At 42.0% G+C, this 18,470-nt stretch overlaps 1 pseudogene; it reads left to right on the forward strand.

Moving 5' to 3' along the window:
- The first annotated feature begins 245 nt into the window (after positions 1-245).
- On the forward strand, positions 246-713 carry LOC121480581 (annotated as a pseudogene).
- The last annotated feature ends 17,757 nt before the right edge of the window (positions 714-18,470 follow it).

Genomic DNA, 18,470 nt, shown 5'->3' on the forward strand with positions numbered 1-18,470 from the left:
ATTGCAAATCAACAATCAGCAAAATTTTAACCTTCTTGAAAGAAGATTTTTTTAAAAAAATTACTGTATTGCCATAATCTAGAAAAGCCACTGCAATATATTAGGTATTCAAAAAATTTTGTTAGAAAGATGAACAAGTTGCTTTTAGTACTTTCTTTGAGAGGGCACTAATATTTTTCTTGGTCTCCAAAGATCACATATCAGAAAATATTTATTGAAAGTAAATATTTAGCCCTTTCACGAAGATGGCACCAAAGGCAAAGAAGGAAGCCCCTGCCCCTCCCAAAGCCGAAGCCAAAGCAAAGGCTTTGAAAGCTAAGAAAGCTGTGCTGAAAGGCGTGCACAGTCACAAAAAAAAGTTCCGCACATCACCTGCATTCCGGTGACCCAAGACCCTGAGTCTCTGAAGGCAGCCCAAATATCCTCGAAAGAGCGCCCCCAGGAGAAACAAGCTTGATCACTATGCCATCATCAAGTTCCCCCTGACTACTGAGTCAGCCATGAAGAAAATAGAAGACAACAACACACTTGTGTTCATTGTGGATGTCAAGGGCAATAAGCACCAGATCAAACAGGCTGGGAAGAAGCTCTATGACATTGATGTGGCCAAGGTCAACACCTTGATCAGGCCTGATGGAGAGAAGAAAGCATATGTTCGACTGGCTCCTGACTATGATGCTTTTGATGTTGCCAAAAAAATTGGGATCATCTAAGCTGAGTCCAGCTGGCTATAAATCTAAATATAAATTTTTTCACCATATATGTTTGTTTGTTGACTTCTGGTTGGGTTTCAGGGAGGCCATACTATGTATATATACACACTTAAGTAACAGGGATTGGGCAAGACTCTTGGTCTACTTGCCCTGTTGGAACACTGCCTTATTACTACACCACACTTCTTAAAATCTCAGCAGTGGAAGCTCAGATATTTGGGGCCCAGATTGGGGTTCATTGTCCTGGGACAACTACAACTTGCCACTGTTGGGGGTGTAAGAAAACAAACAAGAATCCTTCCCTTTATCTGGAAGAGGCTTTGTAGGGAACCAATACACTGAGTTCTTATTAGCATCCAAAAAAAAAAAAAAAAAAAGAAAATAAATATTTATTCTCCAATTAATTATAATACATATGATTTATTACTAGAAAGCACTTTATCCAGTCTAAAAATAATGTCCAGCAATAGAAAATTATTTTTTTTTAGTCTTTGATTCTTAATATTCTTTAAGCCATAGAAGTCTTGGAAAAAACTGAATTTATGGGATACATAGGTGGCTCAGTGGTTAAGTGTCTGCCTTTGGGTCAGGGTGTGATCCCAGTGTCCCGGAATCAAGTCCGGCATCAGGCTTTCTTCATGCAGCCTGCTTCTCCCTCTACCTATGTCTCTACCTCTCTCTCTCTCTGTGTCTCTCATGAATAAATAAACAAAATCTTAAAAAAAAACCCTGAAAACAAAAAACTGAATTTATTACTCTAGTTGTTTCGTTAAAAAATACTGGTTTCTTTTTCCTTCAGAATGGTGTTTTAGTTTTAGTACACATAGATCTTCATTATTTTTATTGAAACGGTAATGTTTACCTAATTTTTAATATATAACATCCATATCCCACATTTAGCACTCCTTGGTGTTGTCTTCAAGGATCTGATGCCAAAATGGCCATGAAAGCCAAACATGTGTCTCCTGCAAGAAATGGATTAACACATTCACAGTGGGTGTATAGTAGTGATTGTTTGGAAGGGTTTATTTGTTTCTAGCAGCTAAGATCAATGCTCTACCCCTTTCCAATCACCGTAGTGATTGGAATGGATGAGTTAAATCTGTGTCATTAGATACAGAACCTGAAAAAGGGCAGACAATTACACTCTTGCATTCAAAATGAAAAGCTTTTTAAGGGATATCATTATTAAGAGAGTCATTTTAGAACCTGTATATGGGGAGTATGAGTGTGGTTTAGGAATGTAATTACACCATTCTGCTAAAAAAATTTTTTTTTTTAAGGATTTTATTTATTTATTCATGAGAGACACACACACACAGAGAGAGAGAGAGAGAGAGGCAGAGACACAGGCAGAGAGAGAAGCAGGCTCCATGCAGGAAGCCTGATGTGGGACTCGATCCCGGGACTCCAGGATCATGCCCTGGGCCGAGAGCAGGTGCTAAACTGCTGAGCCACCCAGGGATCCCTCTGCTAAAAATATTTAAGGGGACTTCTCTCTTCCCCAAAGTTGGTATACTACTAATTTTTAGTAGTAGTAAAATTTAATTTTACTAAAATTAAAAAAATTTAATCTTTTATCTTGATTTTGTGCCATTTGATACATGCCTAGAACAATTTGGGTCTTAATGTAGAGAAGAGTTGTCTCGTTGACCGATGTCCTTTGTGATAACACTGCAGAGGCTTGACTTGTCAAATTAGACCCTCTTGAATACTAGCTCTTAACCAGCACCAAACTTGACTAATGGTTCAAAAGTTCAGGCAAACACCAGGCACGAATAAAACTGTCTTTTCTTGGAGAAGTCTGAGTCCATTCAGTATGGCTTCTTAAAATGGCCCTACTCTTACACAGTAGGGTGAGCTTTGGTTTAGATTTAATAGACAAGATTCTTCCTAAGCAATGTATGTGGAAACATTGTTCAAACAAAGGGAGTAATTTGGGTTAGGGAATATTTCTTCTTCATAGCCCATTGATTAACTCTTTAAATGATCAGCCCTTATTAAGCAACAAACCATATCACCAATAAATCTGCAAATTCTATGTTTTTTTAATAGACAACCTACATAATCAAGATAAATCCTCCCAAACATTTTATAGATACCAACCCTCCATCATCTTTCCTCTCCTAGTAAATACCATTAGTAAGTTTCCTGGGACATTTGGTCATCAGCGTATGTGCAGGAAAGGGTTAACTGAGCAGGCCTGGGATGCTCAAACCCTGCACATTCCCAAGAAAGGTCGATCTTCAGGACTTGGCCCTGAGCTGGCTCCTGGGTGACCAGATCTGAGTTTTTGGAATACTCTGCTGGATAAGAGTGGTTTTATATGCTTGAGGGCTTGTTTGCCTCAGTTTGACCAGGTAGTTTGCACTAACAATGTGATCTGTGGCAAATGTCTGTTTTTGCTTGAGGTGGAAGAAGGCTGGAGTAGATGAAGTTAATAAAAACAATGGCCATCAAACCTCGGGTGAACTTCCTTGGTTTGCAGTGCTTTGCATGAGTTGTCATGCTTCATTCCTCAGAGAGTTAAGCTTGTCTGTGCCACTCCACTGGGAGAAGACACCTGGAAGCTTGTGTTTGACTCCTCTTGAACTTTGCGTTGTGTGCATTTTCCCTTCATTGAGTTTAATCTGTATCCTTTCACTGCCATGAACTGAGGCCAAGAGTATAACAGCTTCTGAGTCCTATGAGTCCTTCTAACAAAACACCCAGAGTGAAGATGGTGGGCTTGGAGACCCCCAATACCGCTTGTTTGCAAAGAGATTTGAGGTTTGACCTTCCTTTCTGATAGAAAGTTTGCAGACTTTCTACTTACCTTTTTCTTCTTAGCATAGAGTGGAGCTCCACACCTCTCTGTAATATCCTCCCAGTCCTTTATATTGACATTCACTCACTCTGTCTCTGGAGACTTAAACTTTCAATGATAATCCTATAGGGAAAAAAATTCAATAGCTCTTCAGTTAAATCACCTGGAAAATTAAACTCTTCCTAAATCTCACGCTACTTCTTTTAGTTATTTGGCCCAATTTGCTTCTGCAGAGAATGCTGCGTTTATTGCTTACCAAAATAAATATTATAGTGGTTCTATGTCCAGAGGCTGGTAACATACTTGCTTATCACCAACAAGACAGAATATGAATTTTGAATAGTAATGTCCAAATTTCCCAAAATGTGAGGGGATAGAATTGACTTCAGTAGAATTTTCTCTTTTGTAATATTTTAATATCCTGAGAAAAACTTGCCAAAAAATCTGCTCAGTTATTAAATTAGTCATCAGTACCTATCTTTGGGACCACCTAAAATGAAAGGATATGTCTATTTACACTGCAGTGGGATATGTTTATATTTTCAAAAATAGCAAGAGCTATTTGAATTTCCTCATTAGAGCTTTTTTCTTTGTCTTTTTAAAAAGGTATTTAATTTAGCCTGGTATTGTGATAAAAACAGCAACATTACTCAGATTGCTAAGGGGTGGTTCAGAATAAATTATATTAGGGATTATTTTGGCATTAGGCGTAGTATATTATCTATAACTTTTTATACAGATCCTGTTGATTTCTTCTAATTTAGGGAAAATTATTTTAGACATGGGAAAATCAGTAACTTAATTTTATCTAAATTTTTTCAAGTTAAGTCAGTAAGAGTTAAATATATAATCGTTAAGAATAGTTTATTTGGGGGGATCCCTGGGTGGCGCAGCGGTTTGGCGCCTGCCTTTGGCCCAGGGCGCGATCCTGGAGACCCGGGATCGAATCCCACATCAGGCTCCCGGTGCATGGAGCCTGCTTCTCCCTCCGCCTGTGTCTCTGCCTCTCTCTCTCTCTGTGACTATCATAAATAAATAAAAAATTAAAAAAAAAAAAAGAATAGTTTATTTAATTTCTAAAGCCTATCTATATTTTATTAGAAGTATGTGTTATATATATTCACATTACAATATACATTCTATATATATTCACATACTAGAAATATGTGTGTTATATTGAACTAAGCAAGATTTTCTTTTATTGAAAGACATTTGATGTCTAACTGGATATTTAAACAGATGTATTTGTATCTCTTGAACCTTTCCCTACAAGCAAAAAAGTTTTGTGAAGAAGATAAATGTACATTTCATAATAGATCTTAATCAATATTTGACAAGTGTTGACTTCCTGTTTCTGGAGTAGAAATCAACTGGATAGGATACCAGAGGCAATCGATCTAGTTTAGCAGCATTGTGCTTGCACGTTCATTAATTATACTCCAGGTATGTGTGTATACAAATCCTATAAGGAAATCATTTGCATTCTTGTGTATATTGAGTTTCTTCAAGTAACTCATCCACTCGTGGTCTCAGCTTCCACTTGTATCTGGACTCTTCCAAATTTAAAATATGTCTTCAGGGCTCATCTTTGTCCCACTTCCCCTTCTCTAAAGTCACGAGTTGTCCCCCTCCTGCCACCCGTATGCTCTAATGTTACTGGAAAGGCAACATGAAGTGTTAAGGATGAGCATCTCTCCCTTCACAAAACAGTATATCCTTTCCTGCCTTTGACACTGTCCCCATTCTTTGGTCCCCAAAACTTGCAAAAGGGGATTTTAAAAAATTAACTAATTTTAAGATTTTATTTATTTATTCATGAGAGACACAGAGAGAGAGGCCGAGACAGGCAGAGGGAGAAGCAGTCCCCCCATGTGGGACTGGATCCCAGGACCCCGGGATCATGACCTGAGCCGAAGGCAGACACTCAACCACTGAGCCACCCAGGTGCTCCTATTTATTTATTTTGAGAGAGAGAGAGCAGGGGGAGGGACGGAGTCTTAAGCAGGCTCCGACTCTAATGCAGAGCCCAAGTAGGGGCTCCATCATCCCACCCTGAGATCATGACCCTGAGCCAAAACCAAGAGTTGGGTGCTCAACTGCACCATCCAGGAGCCCCAAAAGGGGATTGTTTTTAACCCCACCATCCCTTTTATCTTTCAATGTCGGTCAGTGACCAAGTCCTGTTAATGTTTTTGTTCACATTTTCTCACAGCGCTGTCCCTTCTGGTGTATTTTCCTACTTCTCATTTTGATTCTCTGGGTTTATGGCTGCACCGCCTCCTCCGCCTCACAACTGCTATTCTAGAGCCCATCATGCTCTCCGAGTCTCCCTCCTTTTGCACACACTTTTCTCTCTGCCTGGAACCCCTCTTCTGTGTCCTGCGTTGACTCGGGCACAGCCGCTCTGCACACTCAGTCCCCATGTTCTCCGAAATCCTCTCTCACCCACACAGGGCTACGTGTCCCTCTTGGGGACACACTGGAGGCAGGAGAGGATGCTCCCTGTGAGGCTCTGGCATCCAGCTCTGGCCCTTCCTACTACAACTGGTCCTCTGACGTGGCTCCCTGGTTCCTCCTCCTGCATCTGTCCTGCGCAGACCCAACAGCACGCTTTTTCTCATGGAAACATTTTAATGTCTCAGCTTTGCAGTAGTGCATGATTGGCTGCCATGCCGTTGCCAGTTCTGTGCCTTAGGTAACGAGGGATGCCCAGCCCCTGGTACTTCTCACCTTCCTGTTCTCACTGGCAAGGCCATTTTCTTCCTGCTTCCTTGTACCTATTATACAATGTGGTTCTATCATAGTCGTATGATATACCCAGCTTTGTAGTGAGTTTGTGCCATGGCAAAGCACATAAGTGCCCTCTCCTGTCGTCATATCACCTGAGAAGCTTTGCAAATCTTCCTACCTTCCAGAAGCCTCCTTCGGGTCCCCTCAGTCCCAACTTGATCACTCCCTCACTCTGTACCCCATAGCTATTTTCGTAATACATTGTTTTGGTTATGTTGGCATTATGCTTTGTCATATATATTCTTTAGGACACAAATAATATGTTCTATTTCTTCGTTTTTGTCAATATTACTTCTTATAGTGAGCTTCGATATCTAGAAAGCTCCTAGTAGAAATTGCTAACAAACTTTCACTTTAAAGTCTTAATCAGATTAGCTTCTTCAAGATTCCTTGAACCTTTTATTTTTTTAAGAGTTAGAGAAACAACTACATTAAAATTTTCAATGTTCTGGGTGCCTGGGTGGCTCAGTCAGTTAAGCATCTGACTGCAGCTGAGGTCATGGTCTCAGGGTCCTGGGATGGAACCCCAGCAGCAAGGAGTCTGCTTGTCCCTCTCCCCCTGCTCCTTCCCCTACTCATGCTCTCTCTCTCAAATAAATAAAATCTTAAAAACAATTTTCAATGTTTTTTCCTAATCCATCTCCAAATTAAAGTGTCATTCTTTTTCTTATCAGGGTTAAATTTCACTTTTAAGTGTTATTTAGTATATCATTGGGAGCATATGGCTCCCTGTGTTAAAAGGCTCAAAAAAATAAATCATTGATAGATATCTCATACTGCCTGAAATGTGACTAATCCTTTGGTTTAACAAGAATCTCTTGAAAAAAAAAATGTGATTCTGCTGGAAATTGTCTTTGTGGGAGAAATGGGAAAATAATTGAGAAGTCACTTAGTAGAGTGGAGTTTTACGTAGATGCTGAAGTGCATTCACCACACCACATGTCCCTAAGAAAATTCAAATTAAAACAGTAAGGAGATAGCCCTATACAACTATTAGAATGGCCAAAATCTAGAACACTGACAAAACTGAGGCTATGCATGTGTGGGGGCAGTAGGCATATGGGAGATCTCTGTGCCCTCCTCTCAAGTTTGAAGTAAACCTAAAACTACTCTAAAAAAATAATAAAGTCTTCTTCTTAAAAATCTCATCTAGACATTGGCATAGAATATGAGAATAACTTGGTTTCATTGTTAGGTCATTTGTAACCATGACTCAATCTTGGCCAAATGTTGACTAGACAGGTAACCCCTTCTGCCTTAAAACTCCATTTTGTCTTTCCAAAATCATATGGCTTTCTCAAGGTTGACTCATTCTTCTGTCAAGAATTTCTGAGAAATGTGATTCTTCCCCAGAGATGCCATAAAATACAAGTATTTGAAAAATCTTTCAATTTCTTCCTGATACTTAAATCACCTCTACAAACCTATAGCCATATTTCCTCAATAAAAAGATTCTTGAGGTAGTGAGATTTACATGGAAAGCATCTGACTGGACAGAGCAGTAGCCCAGATGAAAGGGCTACAGTCGGCTGCCAATTACAATCTCTTGGATTTCATAGTGCTCTATAAAATTTTTACAAATTCCCTTCATAAATTCATATCTTACAAAATATTTGTGTCAACAAGATATCCCTGATGCCCCCAAACAATCCTAGAAGATGAGGAAACTAAGGCACTCATTTCAGTCATGGGACCATTTAGATGAGGAAAGAGAAACACAGAGAAAAGTCAAATGACTTGCAGAAGGACACACAGCAGCAGGTAGGGACCGTGTTAGTTTTCCAACTTTTTTTCTCCTTCAGTATTGTGTAGGCTATCCTGGGTCTTTTGTCTCTCTGTATAAACATTATAGAGAGATCTCGTGACCACAGGAAAAGTTGTTTGATGGTGCAATGGTGTTCAGTTATTGCTGTGTAACAAGCTAACCCAAATTTTAATGACTTAAAATAACTACCACCATTTATTAGCTCAGAAATCTCTGCTCTATAGCAGTAGCTGAGGCAGCTCAGCTTGGGTTAGAGGATCCATTTCTGACAATGCTCATTCATATGGCTGCTGAGTTGGCACTGGTTGTTGCCTGGAATATCAGTCAGTGATGAGAGTTGAGGTCCTCAGGTGTCTCCATGTGAGTTCCTCTGTGGGCTTTTTGGACTTCCTCAGAGCATGGTGGCTAAATTCCAAGAGTGAAAGGGAGTCCCTAGAAGTGAGAGCCACCAGTTTCTGAAGGCTAGCGTTCACTTCCACTGTATTTTATAGGTTGAACAGTCACAGAGCCCAAAATCAAGGGGAAGAGACACAGAATCCCCTACACAGATGGGAAGATTTTCAAAGAATTTTGGGAACATATTTTAAAATCTCTACAGATAGAGAATATAAAGAGAAAACAGGGGGCAGAAGTCTTGGAGGCAAGGGTAAGTTGGGGTGTGAGTTAGCTATTGGGAAAGAGGTTCACATCTAATTTTCAAGAAACAAATGAGAAATACTGGGCATTTAACAAGCCAGGGAAAAGGGAGATGTGAGCGAGAGGAAGTGCGATGATGTCAAACACGTAATTGTCCAACTTCCTAATTTTCTTTAGGCTTTATCCTGACTGAGGTGGGCTTTGACTTTATTTATTATTTCCTTTAATTCTCAGTAGGAAAACCTTAAGATTTGCTGTTGCTTCCTTTTCATTATTTTTCCTTAAGCTACAAATTAATTACTGAGTATTTTGTAGGACTTTTCGTCTTAGCAATTATAACTTGAATGTAATAGCTATATGAAAGTATCCTGTAAATACCGACTCACTGTCCTTTGTGTAATTCTGTACAGCTGATAACTTTCTTTGACTTAATTGCCTCACTTAATTCTCATATGAACATTGGAGCAAGTTATTAATAACAACAACCATCCCAGAGTAAACAGACAGAAAGCCACTTGCATGAGAGCCACTGCACATCAGTTTGTGGTCCGGACAGAAGCCCACTCCTTGTGGAGCACCTCTTCCCTTCTGAGTAACTGACCTACACCTGTGTATAAGTGGCCAGGCTTGGGGTGCCTGGGTGGCTCAGTTGGCCAAACCTCAGACTTTGGTTCAGGTCATGATCTCAGGGTCCTGGGATGGAGCCCCTTGTCAGGATCCCTGCTCAGTGGGGAGTCTGCTTCTTCCTCTGCTTACTGCCTTCCCCTGGCCCTTCTGCTCTTCTGCTCATGGCTTGCTTGCTTACTCTCTCTCTCAAATAAATAAAATCTTAAAAAAAAGGCCAGGCTTTTCCCTGCTGCTATCTGCCTACTTCCTGAGTTCTAGCCAGAAAGCCCTCAGATCTGAACCTCAGAGGCTTCATTCCTTCCAGCTTTCCAAATCTTAACAGTTATACACTTGGAGGGAACCCTTCCAACAGCTTGACAGGGGCCTCTCACATCTGGGTTTGAGGAATGGGATTCTTACCCTGGGTAAAATGGAAAGATGCTCTGTTAAACCCTCTGCAAACTCTGCTTTTTTTCTAAGCCCCTTCCAGCATAGCAGCCTCATGTGGGCCTGAGTTTGTGATTTCAGAGCCATCAGCAAACTTTCATCCCTCGTCTCTTTTCAAAATGTCTTTCCCATTAAAGAGATGGATTCTCTAACACCTCGTACTGTGTTAACTGGTTAGGTACTTGGGAAAACTCTCAAATCACCATTGAACAAATTTGACTCTTTAAAATGTTAAATGTAAAATTATGAAATAGTAGAAAATAACTAGAAAAAAATCTGGTGAAAAGCCACTCTAATTTTTAGTGTGCAGTTTCCTTTTAGCATAGAAACTAAGGAAGAACTGTCAGAAAACATTGATAGATTTAGATACATAAAAGTTTTTGAAAAGTTTCTGCACTGATAAAGCATGACAAGTGTTTAATTGTACAAATTAGGCTGAAAATAGTGTTGGGACAACATTTTGGTATTTATACCAGGGAAAGATTTACTATTCTAAATGTAGACTGTGCTTTTCTGTACTCTTCATCCTTTGTTAACTCATTTAACTTTTCCAATCAACTTTTGCCCCAGGTTGCAAAGCTAGGGTTTCAAATCCAGGCTATCCGGCCTCAGACTACACGTGCCACTTCATTTCTTCCAACAAGAGGAAAGAATGGAAGATTTTAAGAAGTCATACAATTGCCCAGTAAACCCACATAATAGTGAACCTTATCAGCAAATTAAAAATTAAAATTAAGGCAATAATGACGTGTCATCTTTGTGTAAATGGACAGGATTCTAAACGTAATGCCAATGAAAGCAAGAGGAGAATGCTCTATTGAGACTACAAATAGTCTCACTTTGTAAATATCCACAATAATCTTTAAATTTGAGCATATCTTTAATACAAATTCTGATTTAAAAATTTAAGATAATATTCAGTGATTCACATAAATATACATGTTCAAGGAAAGTTATCACAGTGATATTTTTGTTTCTAGAATATTTTTATGACTTTTTTGTTTCCAGAATGTTATCATACAATAGCCATATAGAGAGTATAGAAAACTAAAAGTAATAAAGCCCATCCAGCACAACATTCTTATTGAATCTGTTTGTTTCTCCTCCTTTAAAACATGTTGTGTACACTGCAAGGCCAATTTTACTTTAAAATAATTATGAGTAGACACAAGATGAGATAAAGGAAGTTTGGCTGATTTTTGTTCTCTTTGTGATTTTTCTGTATTCTCAAAATTTGCTTTTGGAGTATGTATTGTTAAAGAAAAGTGTGGGATCCCTGGGTGGCGCAGAGGTTTGGCGCCTGCCTTTGGCCCAGGGCATGATCCTGGAGTCCCGGGATCGAATCCCACGTCGGGCTCCCGGTGCATGGAGCCTGCTTCTCCCTCTGCCTGTGTCTCTGCCTCTCTCTCTCTCTCTGTGACTATCATAAAAAAAAAAAAAAAAAAAAAAATTAAAAAAATAAAAGTGTGACTAAGAATTTCTAAATATGTATTTTACCTTGCGTTTCCAGAAAAAGATGGTGGGCTGGGAATATATTTATTTCTACTTCCTACTGAAAGCCTCATTAGAACGAGAGAAAATGTATATAGAGTTGACCCTTGAACATCATGGTTTGAACTGCAAGGGTCCATTTATATGTGGCCTTTTTTTTTGATAAATACAGCACTGTATATAAATTTTCTCTTCCTTACAACTTTGTTAATTGTATTTTTTCTCTAGCTTACTTTATTGTAAGAATAAATAAAGAATAAATACTGTAAGACAGTATTTAATACAGATAACATACAAAATATGTATTAATTGATTGTTTATGTTATTGGTAAGGTTCTGGTCAACAGTAGGCTATTAGTAGTTGTGTTTTTGAGGAATCAAAGTTATACATGGATTTTCGACTGAATAGGGGACAGTGCGTCTAACTCCGGCATTGTTCAGGGATCAAACTCTGGACTTTTATTTTTATTTTATTTTATTATATTTTTAAGATTTTTTAAAAAAGATTTTATTTATTTACTCAGGAGAGACACAGAGAGAAGCAGAGACATAGGCAGAGGGGAAAGCAGGCTCCCTGTAGGGAGCCTAACACAGAACTTGATCCCAGGACCCCGGGTTCATGACCTGAACCGAAGGTAGATGCTCAATCACGGAGCCACTCAGGTGCCCCAACTCTGGATTTTTAAAGAATCAAACTTCATCTTCCTGGAAAACATCAAAGAATGAGATTTGTACACTCAAATTTTTGAGAAATTCCTGGAATGTTAAATGCAGATACACCTTCAAACACATACTGTCACAGACTTACGCACCCCTCACACTCACAGACACAAAAACAGAGACACAGACACATTCACAGATACACACAGAGACACATTCACAGACATAGCAACAGCAGCAGAGACCAGACACAAGCTTGGGATTAAAAAGCTTGAAAGAACTTAGAGAAGTCATTAAGGCAATTAAATTACATTGATTAATGAATCTTAATTTAATTAATTATATTAGCATTTTAGTTGCCCTTTCCCCAAACACAGAGCAGCTGATAGCAGGGACCTTTGCTCCCAGAATAAAGCTTTTCAAATTGGTCCTTAGAGACCGTGTGTGGGTCTGCTCAAGAGAAGCTCAGCAAGGAGCACGGGAGCCTGAAAGAGCAGAGCAAGGCTTCAGGTCCTTCTGTCCTCTGCACCAAATGCAAACACAAAAGCAAATGCAAACACAAAAGCACAGCGTGAAAACACGGAAAGATACCTACACTCAGAAATGGAAAAACAACAACAAAAACAAAAGCAGTCCGCCTCACAATGTGACTATTCTTATATAGTTGTGGGGAAGTCGGCCTAACAACCTACTGTCCCCATATCTCCACCTTACAGAGCAGGCTGTTGACCCGTCGTCACCCCTGCTCCTTCCTTGCAGAGGATAGTGCACTTTTCATGGAAGAGAAGTCTTGGGCCATCAGACCTCACAACTGCCTGTGAAGCTCACACCAGCTGCGTGTCCCAATCAGCCTAGACAGTGGTGCTGAAGCTTCATCTTGTATGAGAATCACCCAGGAGCTTGTAGAAATGTGGATTTCCAAACCCCAGGTTTGGAAATTGGGGTTCAGCAGGTCTGAAGTAAAGCTCAAGAATGTGCATTTTTAACAAGAATGCTGACTAATCCTGATACAGGTCGGTATGTGACATAGCAGACCTACAAAAGATAGCAAAACAAAACGGCCAGAAATCACATAATTTCCTTGGGGCTACGATTTTCTTGGGGGTTGAGTCTCTTAATGATCAAGATCCTGTTTTTCATTTGTGAGTGGGGATGATCAGAACTCTCATTATCTTTCATTGATTTTAAGGATTGACAAGATGTCATTTGCAGAGATTTGTTGGGTTAAGTCACTCCATTTTTGCATAAAGGTTTTTTTTTATAATAAATTTATTTTTTATTGGTGTTCAATTTACCAACATACAGAATAACACCCAGTGCTCATCCCGTCAAGTCATAAAGGTTTTTTTTAAAAAAGATTTATTTATTTGAGAGAGAGAGAGAGAGAGAACGAGTGCTAGCAGGGGGAGGAGCAGGGGAGAGGGAGAGAATCTCAAGCAGACTCCCTGCCAAGTGCAGAGTCCTACACAGGGCTCGATTTCATAATCCTGAGATCATGACCTGAGATGAAATCAAGAGTTGGATGCTTACCTGATTGAGCCACCCAATTACCCCTAAGGGTGTTTTTTTTTTTTTTATCAGTTTACAACTAAAATACTTATTCCAAGTTTACCCCTAATATCAGAATCATATATTTTATGACAAGAGTCACAAATATCCTGATGATATCACAGCAGTTTTTGTATTTTACCTACCTTTTTTCATTTAGCATAATTTAATATCTTCAAAACTTTATATGCTCTAGTAGAGCCTGTGGATTTTTACCCATTTATATGAATGAACCATTTGTTTTTGTTTTTTTGTTTTTTTGAATGAACCATTTGAATGGCGGAAATTTCACAAATTGATTTTAAGTTCCAATGTATAGGCCTATCTTTTTTTATTGACTATCTAGTTGATAAACAGCTAACAATTTGGGGTACCCTTTGTGCTGTAGAGTTTCTCAACCTTATCAGTAATGACAGATATTTCTGTCACGAGAAACTGTCATGTGAATTATAGGATGCTGAGCAGCATCACTGGCCTCTGCCCAGTACGTGCTAGTAATGTGTAGTGTGACACACCAAAAATATGACACAACTCAAAATTTCTCCACACGTTGCCAGATGTCCCTGGGGAACAAAATTGTCCCTGGCTTAGAACCACTACTATAATGCACAGTAAATTATTCTCTAGTTTAGAGATGGGGAACAAACAAATGAAAATAAAAACTCCTGGAAGAGTGTTTCTGGTTTTTGAGGCCTAAGGAATATGGAAAAAATATGTAATAATACTTTTGCACAAATAGAAGGACACATGATTAGTGGTGCCACAATGATAGGACACCCGGACCTTGGGCAAGTGACTTATTATCTATTTCCTCATCTATAAATATGGAAAGCAATAATGCCTATCTCACAGGGTTAATGGAAAATTGGTTAATTTTATGTAAAGTACTCAGAAGAGTAACTGCAATGAAATAAAGCACTTAATGCTTTATACTGATAGATAATAGATACCTAATGTATCAGTATTAATACTATTACCACTATTTTCTTGCTTGAGTGGGATAATAGAAAAGGTAGCAGTTCTCATTTATTTATTTATTTTAAAATATTTTATTTATTTGAGAGAGAGAACGATCAATGGTGAGGGACAGAGGGAGAGGGACAGAGAAAAGCAGATGCCCGCTGAGCAAGGAGCCCACCGTGGGGCTTGATCCCAGGACCTGAAGATCATGACCTGAGCCCAAGGCAGACGCTTAACTGAGCCACCTCAGTGCCTCAGTTCTAAATAATTTAACCAAACTGAAGACTTGAGATAATAGTCACCATAGAGAGTGTTATAAATCTTTGATAGAATAGTAGAAAGTGAACTTTACTTGGTAATTTTACCGCTCTGTGCATATGCATATGTTGAATATATTTTGCTACTTCCAAAAAGCACAAGATAGTTCACAATACACACATATAATGTAAACAATGCTATTAAGCTAGAGATAGGAGCGAACATTTCAGACCTGGGGAAGTGGAAATAAAAGTTACCCCTTTCTAGTGTTTTAGGGTGGCCAACCATTCACAACCGGGAAGTTTTAAAAGCAAACCCAGTTTTCACTTTGGCACTCATGAAAGCTGACGGTGACAAATCACAGATCGTCATGGTCAAGCGAGGAGGGAATGACCATGTTCTGTCTACGGGGGTCACTCTTTCCAAGCTGGATCAGATGCTGGGAGACTAAATATTCCCGGACTCAAGGGCCCTAAAGCAAGGTCTCTGGCATCTTGATGGTTGCACCTATTAGAAAAATAAGGGAACAGGCTTTGTCCCAAATGAAGATATTTAAACACACACGCGCACACTCTATAAACAAATATCCGTTGTCTGTCTATGATGCCTGGACCCAAAACTCGCAAAATGATGCAAAGAAATTTTGACCTAGAGGTTTCTGCTGGAGTAGACTGTCCCTCCCTCCTTCCCTCTCTCTCAGTCCCCCCCGCCCCCCGCACACACACACTTGATACTAGTGGGGTTAGGAGCCAGGCAGGCGGGACCGGAGGGGGCCGGGAGACCGGCCGCACCAGCGGGGCCCCCCGTGACCCGGGGCAGCGCGCGGCTGGGCGCAGGCAGCTCCGGAGCCCTCCCCGAGCACCGGGGCGCCCCGAGGGGCCGGGGGCCGGGACCGGGTCCGAGCGGACGCACGTGCAGACGGCGCGAGCTGGGGCGGCGGCGGCGGCGGCGGCGGGACGCCGGGACCCCGACGGGGAGCGCCCCCTGCAGCCCCGCGGGGCGCCCCGCGATCCGGGCCGGGGGTCCGCGCGCCCCCTCCTCCCACCGGGCCCCGCGGGGCGGCGCGTCCGGGCCGGGAGGCGGGGGGCGGGGCGGGGCGGACCTCGGCGCGGGCCTCGGCGCGGGCCCGGGATCCGACGCGCGCCCCGGGCCGCCCCCGCCGCGCCGCGCTCCCCGCCCCGAGGGTGCCCCGCGCCCGCCAAGTTGCGAGCGGCGCCGGGCTCCGGGCTCCGGGCTCCGGGAGGGCGGGTCCGGGATGGCCGGGCCGGGAGCGGCGCCCCTCGCGCGGGCGTGGCTGCTGCTCGGCGGCTGCCTTCTCGCCGGAGCCCAGGTAAGAGCAGGTGCGGCGCTGCCCCTCGGCCCGCGGGAGCCTCGGGCTCGGGCTCGGGCTCGGCGCTGACGGGCGGACACCGCGCCGCGCGCCTCCCGCCTCCCGCCTCCCGCCTCCCGCCTCCCGCGCACACGGCCCGGCGCTCGCGCGCTCACACGAACACACACGCACACGGCCGGGCGCTCATGCACACTCACACCTGCCCACACATCCAGGCGCTCATGCACACACTCACACTCACGCGCACAGCCGGGCGCTCATGCACACTCACACACACGCGGGCACACCCAGGCACTCGCGCGCACACACACACACACACACACTCGCGCTCACACACACACACACACGCGCGCTCACACACACACACACTCGCGCACACACACACACGCGCGCACACACACACACACACTCGCGCTCACACACACGCGGGTACACACACACACTCGCGCACACACACACACACACACACACACACGCGCGCGCGCGCCCCTCAGGGTTCGACGGGCAGTTCGTGGAGCCGCGAGGGATGTTCCAGGTGCGCGTCCCGGGCCCGGCACGGTGCGGACCAGCGCGGGGCGTCTGAGAGTTCGGGGCTGCGTGCACGGGGTGTTTTCCGGGTCAGGAGGGCCGGACTGGGAGGCGAACGAAGTCTTCTTGCCCGGAGGGAGACTCCTTGGGCCCCGTTTAACTCATCTAGACTATTTTTGCCTGCGGGCAGTTTACCGTCACTTTAGAGAACTTAAACTTCTCGGATGGAGGGTGACGGCTCCCCCGACAGAGAACCACGGGTCATTAAAGAGAAGAGACTTGACAGAAAACAGGACACAGTGTTCAGGAGGGCTCAGCTCGTCCACGTTAAGAACAAATGTTAGTTGGCATCTCGTGTTGCTAATACTCTTTAGAGATTTTCTGGGTGATCTTTTGCAATAGGACCTTTCTAGTGTGCAAGTGGCAATTCAACCTCACTTCTTCTTTTTTTTTTTGAGTCAAATAAAATATGAGGTTTACACCCAGCTTTTCGGATGAGCTGTATGGACGAGGTGTATGGCGAGGTGGGTCAATGCAGGCTTAGGAGCCCCGTGAATTTAAACTGTATCAACGTCATTTCCCTCTTCTGTTCAGCAGGGGGCGCACCTCGACCGTCAAATGGAGCCCTAAATAGTTTGGTTTTTTTTTTTTTTTTTTTTTTTTTTGGTTTTTAATTCTTTAACCGTGAGAATATTAAGGCATTGATTTATGTACTAATACTATCTAAACTTAATATTATGTTCTTGGCTTTCAGACGATCGGTTTATTTTATTTTTTTGATTTTTTAAAATTTTTTATTTATTTATGATAGTCACAGAGAGAGAGAGAGGCAGAGACACAGGCAGAGGGAGAAGCAGGCTCCATGCACCGGGAGCCTGATGTGGGACTCGATCCCGGGTCTCCAGGATCGCGCCCTGGGCCAAAGGCAGGCGCCAAACCGCTGCGCCACCCAGGGATCCCAGATGACCAGTTTAAAAGTCAATTATCCTAAAAGCGCAATTAAAAAAGTATTATTATTATTACTATTATTATTTACCATATAGCCCACATCAGTTAAAAAAAATTATAGCACCCTGCCCTGCTAAATACTGGGCTTCACCTAACATGGCTGGGATGTTTAATGCAAACTTGTTTTGTTAAAAAATCAAACAATATGTGTGTTGTTGACTAAGAATATTAGCAATGGATGCTTGAAGGTAGGGTATGCTCAAACCTGAAACATTTCACCAAGGTAACAGAAGGAATATGAGCAAATGGGAAAAAAAAGGGTTTGGTGACAGTTATGGAACTCTGGTGATCTCTAATATACTTCCTACATTTGTATCTTATAAGGTATTTGAATAATATGCTTAAAAACACTGCTCCCTTGCACAAGGGGCAAGTGATCTGTAGCCATTTACCTTATTCAGTGTTCCAGATTGCTTTTGTTAAGGGAATGGGGGAGATATGGCTTAGCACCACAACGAAATATCATTTTGAGATTGTGGGCAGAATATTTCTCTTACTTTTAGTTTTCAGTAAACCACTCAAGACATTGGACAATTTTTCTATAATTTAAACCTCCACTGGCACTACTGACATTTTGGGCCATATAATTTTTTTGTTGTGAGACTGTCTTGTGCATTGTAGGATATTTAGCAGCATTCCCGTCCTCTCCACTAGATGCCAGTAATGTCCCCTCTGCCCGGTTGCGACAACCACAAAATGTCTTTAGATGTTGCCGAAAGTCTCTCTCAAAAATGAGCCCTGGTGGAGATACCTTGCTTTAAGTTGACTTCCGTTTATGTTTGTTAATTAAGAATGTATGAAATGGTAGTTTATAGTAGTGTATTAAATTTTTGGCCCTTTAAACAAAATCTGAAGGTTAAAATAAAGTGATTTACATTGACACGTTGACACCTTCTCTGGTCTTCAGTCTCTTCATCTTCACTC

This window comes from Vulpes lagopus, chromosome 22 (genome assembly GCF_018345385.1).
Source record: "Vulpes lagopus strain Blue_001 chromosome 22, ASM1834538v1, whole genome shotgun sequence".
Classification (NCBI taxonomy): domain Eukaryota; kingdom Metazoa; phylum Chordata; class Mammalia; order Carnivora; family Canidae; genus Vulpes; species Vulpes lagopus.